At 40.2% G+C, this 11,304-nt stretch overlaps 1 non-coding gene across 1 annotated transcript; it reads left to right on the top strand.

The window, feature by feature from the left end:
- Positions 1–10,902: 10,902 nt before the first annotated feature.
- On the top strand, positions 10,903–11,010 carry LOC112725978 (small nucleolar RNA R71). The gene has a single exon (XR_003165053.1). It is a non-coding gene; the product is annotated as a small nucleolar RNA R71 (small nucleolar RNA).
- Positions 11,011–11,304: the final 294 nt, after the last annotated feature.

The following is an 11,304-nucleotide window of genomic DNA, read 5'->3' as shown; positions in this document are numbered from 1 at the left end:
TAAAGAGTTGATAAAAACCACTCAATTGAGTACAAGATAAACCATGAAATAGTGGTTTATCAACCTCCCCACACTTAAACATTAGCATGTCCTCATGCTAAGCTCAAGAGAAGCTATAAAGGAATGAAGAGGAATGGTAGAATGCATGAAATGCAACCTATGAATGTAACTAAATGCAGAATGCTTTTTCCTACTTGGTTAAAAGTAAATAAATCTTCCAAGACAAACATAAATCAGATTTCACTAATTCAAATCATACAATGAAAGACAAGTAAACTTGTTAGAAGATAGCTCATGAAAGCAGGGAACATAGAATCAAGCATTGAACCTTCACTGGTAGTGTATATCACTCTAGTCTCTCAAGTGTATAGGATAATTCACTCTACTCTTCTCTAGTCATGCTTTCTAAAACTTTGTTCTTCATCTAACCAATCAACAAATATTTAGCATATCAATGGAAACATCATGAGGTCTTTTTAGGGTTGCAATGGGGCTGAGGTAAAGGTAAGGATATATATATGGCCAAGTGAGCTTTATAAAGTGAATCCTTGATTAGTCTAAGATCTCACCTAACATATACATACTTTATATAATTTTAAAATACTTTACCTAGCTACCCAAATTTTTTCCACTTTTGTATTACATGCTCAAGTATCAAACTTATTTTTGAATTTTGTCCCATGTGCATTGGTCCTTTTTATTTTGCATTTGGGGTAATATTTTTTTTCTCTTTTCTTTTCTTCTCTTTTTTTTGTATCCCCTTATTTAATTACTTAATATATATATATTCAATGTACATGGTGATTTAATTATTTTGATTTCACATGAGCATGCTTCCCAAAATTTTTATTTTGAATTATTTTATTCTTTTTAACTTTCTACCCTTTGTTTTTATCATCCATGTTCCCAATAGGTTTCCCACACTTAAACAATACTCAATTTCTATCTTAAGCTAACCAAAGATTTAACTTGAGATTTTTATTTTATTTTTCTGCTTAAGGCTAGTAATGTTGTTTATAGAATAAGAGGGGATTTAAAGGCTCAAGGAGGCTAACAAGGATGATGTAAAAGGTAGGCTAATTTGGGATAAGCGAGCTAGAATCAAATAATGGCCTCAATCATATGCAAGCGTTTAAATACACTAAATAGTGGACATATAGAATGGAACAAAGCAAAGATTGCAATCATAAAGAAGAAAACACACAAGAATAAAAATTTATGGTTAAATAATATAACCATGTAAATAAGCTCAAATCTCACAGGTTGTGTGTTCTTTAGCTCAAAAACCATGTTCCAAATACAACTTCCAAACAAGTTTTAATAGAAAAGTTTTTTTTCAATTTAAATTAATGAAATACTATAAAAATTTCTTGAAAAAGAAAATATTATTTCAACCAAGTAGTAACTAAATGCACAAAATCAAATAAACATGCAATTAAATATGCAAATGCAACAACTAACAAGAAAAATAAAATATTGGTGTTGAGAAGAAAATAACTAACCCATGGAGATCGGTATCGACCTCCCCACACTTAAAGATTGCACCGTCCTCGGTGCATGCTAAGACGTGCAAGTGGATGGGTTGTTCCAACTGATGCTTTTCTCCAAAGATTGTGCAGGTGGACTTGTCTTGTCTCCCCATGTAAACGTCTTCCGGTTCCCTTCTGGGTGGCCATCCTGAAAGAAAAAGGGAAGAAAAGTAACCCAGAAATAAAAAATAAGAAAATAAATGAAGTATGGTTGGGTTAATGCCAAATGATAAGGGTCTCATTTACATGGTAGCTACAACATGTACGTGAGAAAACAATAGAAGCCATGGCATGCCAGTGGTGCAAGATTTGAAACAATGGGGAAAGAGGGTGTGGGTAATGCAAAATAGTGTAAGTACATATCAATGCAAAAGGAATATCAGTATTATAAAAATTAGCATTGACTTATGAATAATAATATCCAATTAGAATAAAACAAGTCATGAAGCACCAAGATAATACTAGAAAAGAGATAACAGTTGAATAAGAACATTTGAACACCAATAATAAATTTAGAAAAGAAAAATATGCACAAAATTAAAATGCAATGAATGAAATATGCAAATAAATTAAGTGAAATAGAATGAAAAAAAAGAAGATGAGAAGTTTAAAGAAAATAAGAAAGGAAGAAGAAGTAAGTAGGAAAGGAGGGAGGAAAAATTAGGATTGGGGAAGAAAAGATAAGATATTTGGCAAATTAGGATAGGCTGTACGGCGCAAGCGACGCGGACGCGTGGGGCACGCGGTCGCGTGACTTGCGCTTTAAGTTAATCGACGCGGTCGCGTCGGTCACGCGGTCGCGTGACACGTTTTATGCTACTGGCGCGAGGGCAGCCTCGCGCTCGCACAACTCTCTGTTCAAAATCTTATTTTGCCAAATTTTGGGTGACGCGATCGTGTAATCGACGCAATTGCGTGAGTGGCCAATATGAGGATATGACGCGGATGCGTGAGCCATGCGTCCGCGTGGTAAGGTTGTGCTTTCAGCACCAGTCTAGCACCACTCCAGCATAACTTTCGGCTATGCACCCTTTTTACGTCGATTTTCATGGCACGCGGCCGCGTGGGAGGCCAATGTTCCCATCTGACGCAGACGCGTCAGCGACGCGGTCGCGTGGGGTCAAATTATGATAAAGGCGTGCCTCCAGCCACGCTCTCGCGTGACTTTCTGTTCGTTTTCTTTTCTTCCAATTGCACTGGTGACGCGGTCGCGTGCTTTTTTTTTTTATATAATCTAAAAAAAATGCATAATGCAGTGTTAATATGAATGTGATGCAAAACTCCAGGTTCAATATAATAAAATAAAATAAAACTCGAAAACAAATAAAACTAAATAAAAAAATGAAAAAGGAATGATCATACCATGGTGGGTTGTCTCCCACTTAGCACTTTTAGTTAAAGTCCTTAAGTTGGACATTTGGTGAGCTCCCTGTTATGGTGGCTTGTGCTTGAACTCATCTAGGAATCTCCACCAATGTTTGTGATTCCAATGGCCTCCGGGATCCCAAACTAGGCGCAGAAAGCCTTCTAGCAGGTTGAAAGAAGTGACAAGGCCCCAAGAGTGTTGATTTCTAGGCTGAATTCCGGGGTCCCAGACCTTGCCTTTGCACCCATTTTTTTGTTGATCATTATGGTTCCATCCGGGTAGCAAGCAATATGAATTCTCACTAAAGTGGCCAAACAACTTCCTAGACCCATTCAGTTGAGCTCTACACCAACCTTTGCGTTTAAACTTAAAGCTTCCAACCATAATGAACCTTGCAAGATAATTCTTACCACTGACCATCTTTCTCTTACTCTTAATGCCACAAAGAGCTCTAAGTTGACCATCCGTCTCCAGTAGCCCATATTCAAGTGGGATTAGAAAGCTAAGGGATATGAATTTTACCCACTTGAATGTTGTGAAGGATGATGGCAACTTAGGGGGAGGGGTCTCCAATAACTTTGGCAAGGTGATTCCAAGCTCCACTTCCTTGTGCTCTTTGACAACTTCCACCTCTTTGCAAGCTTCTTCAATATCAACCTCTTCCTCTTGGTAGCCTTCTTCCAATTCAATCTCTTTTTCATTGCTCGCCAAGGGCATGGGAGGCTGTGCTTCTTCTTCTTTAATCTTCATCTCTTGATCAACCTCTACAAAATCTTCAACCATGATCTACCTTGGAGGTTGTACGCTCTCCTTAACATCAAATGCAACCGTCTTGGAAGGAGGATCTATGACTGGACTTTCCAACGGAGGTACAGCATCTCTTAAGTCTGCAACTACTTCTTCCTTTTTAATAATTTCTGCCTTGTCCAGTTTTTTAAGTACAAAATCGTACTCATCCTCGATGATTTTCTTTCCATGACAACTCCTTTCAACTACTCCTTCATCTTCAAGGGTCTCTCCTACCTTTACCCGTAGGGCCTCCTCTAGCTCTTTATGAAGTATGGATTCACGAAGATGATTCCTTCTTTCCTGTTCCATATCAATAGCATAATTGGGATCATCTTGCTCTTGGATTGATGGATGTCGGTGCTCTTCCATGGAGGGTGGTGATGGGATGAAAAGATCATTATGTGGTTGAAAAGGAAGTGCACTAGAGCTTGAAGGTTAAATATTGGAGGTAGAGGGTTTGTTCATGCGGGATATAAGAGTTTGGAGTGTAGAGGTGAGACCAATGGTGTTAGAGATGAGCGTATTGTTATCTAATGGAGGTTGGGGTGGTTCTATGTATGGTTCATTTGGTTCATAGGGTGGTTGGTATGGTGGATGTGGGTTAGGGTCATGGTGCATGAAATTGTGATCTCAGGCAACGGCGCTAGAAACTCTGTACGCACGTCCTAATAAATCATTTTTCATTCACAACTTTGATACAACTAACCAGCAAGGGCACTGGGTCATCCAAGTAATAAACCTTACGTGAGTAAGGGTCGATCCCACGGAGATTGTTGGTATGAAGCAAGCTATGGTCACCTTGTAAATCTCAGTCAGGTGGATATCAAAGGTTATGGAGTTTTCGAAAATAAATAATAAATAGATAGAAAATAGGGATAGAAACACTTATGTATATCATTGGTGAGAATTTCAGATAAGTGTATAGAGATGCTTTCGTTCCTCTGAACCTCTGCCTTCCTGCTGTCTTCATCCAATCAGTCTTACTCCTTTCCATGGCTGGCTTTATGTAAGGACATCACCGTTGTCAATGGCTACTTTTATTCCTCTCTGGAAAATGGTCCGATGCGCTGTCACTGCATGGCTAATCGTCTGGAGGCATCACCCTTGCCAATGGCTGCATCCTATCCTCTTGTGAAAATGGTCCAAATGCTCTGTCACAGCACGGCTAATCATCTGAGGTTCTCGATCATACTGGAATAGGATTCATCCTCCTTTTGCGTCTGTCACTATGCCCAGCACTTGCGAGTTTGAAGTTCGTCACAGTCATTCAATCCCGGAATCCGACTCCGAATACCACAGACAAGGTTTAGACTTTCCGGATTCTCATGAATGCCGCCATCAATCTAGCTTACACCACGAAGATTCTGATTAAGAGATCCAAGAGATACTCATTCAATCTAAGGTAGAACGGAAGTGGTTGTCAGGCACGCGTTCATAGGGAATGATGATGATTGTCACGTTCATCACATTCATGTTGAAGTGCGAATGAATATCTTAGAAGCGGAATAAGTTGAATTGAATAGAAAAACAGTAGTACTTTGCATTACTCTTTGAGGAACAGCAGAGCTCCACACCTTAATCTACGGAGTGTAGAAACTCTACCGTTGAAAATACATAAGTGAAAGGTCCAGGCATGGCCGAATGGCCAGCCACCATGATCTAAGAACGAGGCGTCCAAAGATGTCAAATACAATAGTAAAAAGTCCTATTTATACTAAACTAGTTAGTAGGGTTTACAGAAATAAGTAATTGATGCATAAATCCACTTCCGGGGCCCACTTGGTGTGTGCTTGGGCTGAGCTTAAATGTTGCACGTGCAGAGGCTCTTTCTGGAGTTGAACGCTAGGTTGTAACGTGTTTCTGGCGTTCAACTCTGGTTTGTGACGTGTTTCTGGCGTTTAACTCCAGACAGCAGTGTAGAACTGGCGTTCAACGCCCATTTGCATCGTCTAAACTCGGCTAAAGTATGGACTATTATATATTGTTGGAAAGCCCCGGATGTCTACTTTTCAACGAAATTAGAAGCGTGCCAGTTTGAGTTTTGTAGCTCCAGAAAATCCACTTTGAGTCCAGGAAGGTCATAATCCAACAGCATTAGTAGTCCTTCTTCTACCTCTGAATCTGATTTTTGCTCAAGTCCCTCAATTTCAGCCAGAAAATACCTGAAATCATAGAAAAACACACAAACTCATAGTAAAGTCCAGAAATGTGAATTTAACATAAAAACTAATAAAAACATCCGTAAAAGTAACCAGATTCTACTAAAAACATATTAAAAACAATGCCAAAAAGCGTATAAATTATCCGCTCATCACAACACCAAACTTAAATTGTTGCTTGTCCCCAAGCAACTGAAAATCAAATAGGATAAAAAGAAGAGAATATACTATAAATTCCAAACTATCAATGAAACATAGCTCCAATTAAATGAGCGGGACTTGTAGCTTTTTGCCTCTTGAATAGTTTTGGCATCTCACTTTATCCATTGAAGTTCAGAATGATTGGCATCTATAGGAACTCATAGTTCAGATAGTGTTATTGATTCTCCTAGTTCAGTATGATGATTCTTGAACACAGCTATTTTATAAGTCTTGGCCGTGGCCCTAAACACTTTGTTTTCCAGTATTACCACCGGATACATAAATGCCACAGACACATAATTGGGTGAACCTTTTCAGATTGTGACTCAGCTTTGCTAAAGTCCCCAATTAGAGGTGTCCAAGGTTCTTAAGCACACTCTTCTTTTGCTTTGGACCTTGACTTTAACCGCTCAGTCTCAAGTTTTCACTTGACACCTACACGCCACAAGCACATGGTTAGGGACAGCTTGGTTTAGCCGCTTAGGCCAGGATTTTATTCCTTTAGGCCCTCCTATCCACTGATGCTCAAAGCCTTAGGATCGTTTTTATTTACCCTTGCCTTTTGGTTTTAAGGGTTATTGGCTTTTTGCTCTTGCCTCTTGGTTTTAAGAGCTTTTGGCTTTTTCTGCTTGCTTTTTCTTTTTTTTTTCGCCTATTTTTTTTTCTGCAAGCTTTGTTCTTTGCTGCTTTTTCTTGCTTCAATAATCATTTTTATGATTTTTCAGATTATCAAATAACATGTCTCCTTGTCATCATTCTTTCAAGAGCCAACATATTTAACATTCTTAAACAACAACTTCAAAAGACATATGCACTGTTCAAGCATTCATTCAGAAAACAAAAAGTATTGTCACCACATCAATATAATTAAACTAAGTTCAAGGATAAATTCAAAACTCATGTACTTCTTGTTCTTTTGAATTAAAACATTTTTTCATTTAAGACAAAGTTACTAAATACTAATGATCATGTAATAAGACACAAACTTAGATAAGCACTTAACATAGAGAAAATGAAAAACAGAGAATAAGAACAAGGAATGAGTCCACTTTAGTGATGGTGGCGTTTCCTTCTTGAGGAACCAATGATGTCCTTGAGCTCTTCTATGTCTCTTCCTTGTCTTTGTTGCTCCTCTCTCATTGCTTTTTGATCTTCTCTAATTTCATGAAGGATGATAGAGTGTTCTTGATGTTCCACCCTTAATTGTCCCATGTTGGAACTTAATTCTCCTAGGGAGGTATTGATTTGTTCCCAATGGTTTTGTGGAGGAAAATGCATTTAAGGCATCTCCGGGATCACATGGTGATGAGCTTCATGCGTCTCTTGAGATCCATGAATGGGCTCTCTTGCTTGCTCCATCCTTTTCTTAGTGATGGGCTTCTCTTCCTCAATGGGAATGTCTCCTTCTATGAAAGCTCCAGCTGAGTAACATAGATGGCAAATGAGATGAGGAAAAGCTAGCCTTGCCCCAGGAGAGGGCTTTTCGGCTATTTTGTAGAGTTCAAGGGATATGACTTCATGAACTTCTACTTCCTCTCCAATCATGATGCTGTGAATCATGATGGCCCGATCCACAGTAACTTCAGATCGGTTGCTAGTGGGGATGATGGAGCGTTGGATGAACTCCAACCATCCTCTAGCCATAGGCTTGAGGTCCAGTCTTCTTAATTGAACTGGCTTGCCTTTGGAGACAATCTTCCATTGAGCTCCTTCCACACATATGTCCATGAGGACTTGGTCTAACCTTTGATTAAAGTTGACCCTTCTAGTGTAGGGGCGTGCATCTCCTTGCATCATAGGCAAGTTGAACGCCAACCTCACATTTTCCGGACTAAAATCTAAGTATTTCCCTCGAACCATAGTGAGATAAATCTTTGGGTTCGGGTTCTTACTTTGATCATGGTTCCTTGTGATCCATGCATTGGCATAGAACTCTTGAACCATTAGGATGCCGACTTGTTGGATGGGTTTTGTTAGAACTTCCCATCCTCTTCTTTGGATTTCATGTCGGATATCCGGATACTCATTTCTCTTGAGCTTGAAAGGGACCTCGGGGATCACCTTCTTCTTGGCCACAACATCATAGAAGTGGTCTTGATGGGCTTTGGAGATGAACCTTTCCATCTCCCATGACTCAGAGGTGGAAGCTTTTGTCTTCCCTTTCCCTTTTCTAGAGGATTCTCCGGTATTAGGTGCCATCAATGGTAATGGAAAAACAAAAAGCTTATGCTTTTACCACACCAAACTTAGAATATTGCTCGTCCTCGAGCAAGAGAAGAAAGAAGAGATGAAGAAGAAGAAGAAATGGAGGAGAGGGAGAGAGATGTGTTTCGGCCAAGAAGGGGAAGAGAGGGTTGTGTTGTGTGAAAATGAGGAGGAATGGAGGGCTATATATAGGGAAGGGAGGGGGTTAAGGTTTTGGCCAAATAGGGTGGGTTTGGGTGGGAAATTGATTTTGAATTTTAAAGGTAGGTGGTGTTTATGAGGTAGGTTTATAGGGAAGAGTGGATGGATGTGAGTGGTGAAGTGGTGATAGGGAAGAGAGATTGGGGTAATTGGTGAAGAGTTTTGGGGAAGAGTGTTTATGGGATTGTGTGAAAGAGGGGTGAGAATAAGTGAGTGGAAGTAGGTGGGGATCCTGTGGGGTCCACAGATCCTGAGGTGTTCAAGGATTTACAACCTTGCACCAAATTAGGCATGCAAAATGCCCTTGCACACAACTCTGGGCGTTCAGTGCCAGATTGGTGCTTGTTCAGGGCGTTGAACGCCCATTTGTTGCCCATTTCTGGCGTTGAACGCCAGAACCATGCTTGTTCTGGGCGTTCAGCGCCAGCTCTTCTCCAGGGTGCAATTCTGGCGTTCAAATGCCCAGATGCTGCCCATTTTAGGCGTTCAGCACCAGAACCATGCTCTGTTCTGGCGTTGAACGCCAGCCAGATGCTTCTTACTGGCGTTTAAACGCCAGTAAGGTCTTCCTCCAGGGTGTGATTTTTCTTCTACTGTTTTTGATTCCGTTTTCAATTTTTTTATTTATTTTGTGGCTCCACATGATCATGTACCTACAAAGACATATAACTAATAAAAATATAATTAAATAAAAATTGGGTTGCCTCCCAACAAACGCTTCTTTAATGTCAATAGCTTGACAGTGGGCTCTCATGGAGCCTCACAGATGTTCAGAGCATTGTTGAGACTCCCCAACACCAAACTTAGAGTTTGGATATGGGAGTTCAACACCAAACTTAGAGTTTGGTTGTGGCCTTCCAACACCAAACTTAGAGTTTGACTGTGGGGTCTCTGGTTGACTCTGTTTTGAGAGAAGCTTTTTATGCTTCCTCTCCATGTTTACAAAAGGGTAATCTTGAGTTGTAAACACAAGGGAGTCCTTATTCAATTGAAGGACTAATTCACCTCTGTCAACATCAATCACAGCTCTTTCTGTGGCTAGGAAAGGTCTTCCAAGGATGATGGATTCATCCTCATCCTTCCCAGTATCAAAGATTATGAAATCAACAAGGATGTAAAGGCCTTCAACCTTTACTAACACGTCCTTTACTTGTCCATAAGCCTGTTTTCTTGAATTGTCTGCCATCTCTAATGAGATTTTAGCAGCCTGTACCCCATAGATTCCCAGTTTCTCTATTACAGAGAGGGGCATGAGGTTTATCCCTGAACCAAGGTCACACAGAGCCTTTTCAAAGATCATGTTGCCTATGGTACAAGGTATTACGAACTTTCCAGGATCCTGTTTCTTCTGAGGCAATGTCAGTTGATCCAGATCACTTAGTTCATTGGTGAACAAGGGAGGTTCATCTTCCCAAGTCTCAATACCAAATAATTTGGCATTCAGCTTCATGATTGCACCAAGGTACTTGGTGACTTGCCCTTCAGTAACATCCTCATTCTCTTCAGAAGAGGAATACTCATCAGAGCTCATGAAGGGCATAAGGAGGTTTAATGGAATCTCTATAGTCTCTAGATGAGTCTCAGATTCCTTTGGTTCCTCAGAGGGAAACTCCTTATTGATCACTGGACGTCCCAGGAGGTCTTCCTCCTTGGGATTCACGTCTTCTCCTTCCCTTACAGGTTCGGCCATGGTGATCAATTCAATGGCCTTGCACTCTCCTTTTGGATTTTCTTCTGTATTGCTTGGGAGAGTACTAGGGGGGATTTCAGTGACCCTTTTACGCAGCTGGCCCACTTGTGCTTCCAAATTTCTAATGGAAGACCTTGTTTCATTCATGAAACTCACAGTGGCCTTAGATAGACCAGAGACTAAGTTTGCTAAATTAGAGGTATTTTGTTCAGAGTTCTCTGTCTGTTGCTGAGTGGATGATGGAAAAGGCTTGCTATTGCTAAACCTGTTTCTTCCACCATTATTAAAGCCTTGTTGAGGCTTTTGTTGATCCTTCCATGAGAGATTTGGGTGATTTCTCCATGAGGGATTATAGGTGTTTCCATAAGGTTCACCCAAGTATTTTACCTCTGCTATTGCAGGGTTCTCAGGATCATAAGCTTCTTCTTCATAAGAAGCCTCTTGAGTACTGTTGGATGCAGCTTGCATTCCATTTAGACTCTGAGAGATCATATTGACTTGCTGAGTCAATATTTTGTTCTGAGCCAATATGGCATTCAGAGTATCAATTTCAAGAACTCCCTTCTTCATAGGCGTCCCATTACTCACAGGATTCCTCTTAGAAGTGTACATGAACTGGTTATTAGCAACCATGTCAATGAGTTCTTGAGCTTCTGCAGGCATTTTCTTTAGGTGAATGGATCCACCTACAGAGGTATCCAATGACATTTTAGCTAATTCAGACAGACCATCATAGAATATGTCTAGTATGGTCCATTTTGAAAGCATGTCAGAAGGACACTTTTTGGTCAGTCCTTTGTATCTCTCCCAAGCTTCATAGAGGGATTCACCTTCTTTCTGTCTGAAGGTCTGAACATCCACTCTAAGCTTACTCAGCTGTTGAAGAGGAAAGAACTTGGCTAAGAAAGCCTTGACCAGCTTATCCCAAGAGTTCAGGCTATCCTTAGGTTGAGAGTCCAACCATACTCTAGCTCTGTCTCTTACAGCAAAAGGAAAAAGATTTTTCAGCCTTTGAGTGCAAGGAGGTCAGAATCCAACAGCATCTGCAGTCCTTTTTCAGCCTCTGAATCAGATTTTTGCTCAGGTCCCTCAATTTTAGCTAGAAATTACCTGAAATCACAGAAAAATACAAAAACTCATAGTAAAGTCCAGAAATGTGATTTT

The sequence above is a fragment of the Arachis hypogaea genome, chromosome 11 (assembly GCF_003086295.3).
Source record: "Arachis hypogaea cultivar Tifrunner chromosome 11, arahy.Tifrunner.gnm2.J5K5, whole genome shotgun sequence".
In the NCBI taxonomy this organism is placed as follows: domain Eukaryota; kingdom Viridiplantae; phylum Streptophyta; class Magnoliopsida; order Fabales; family Fabaceae; genus Arachis; species Arachis hypogaea.
This window is presented reverse-complemented; position numbering and strand designations above follow the sequence as displayed.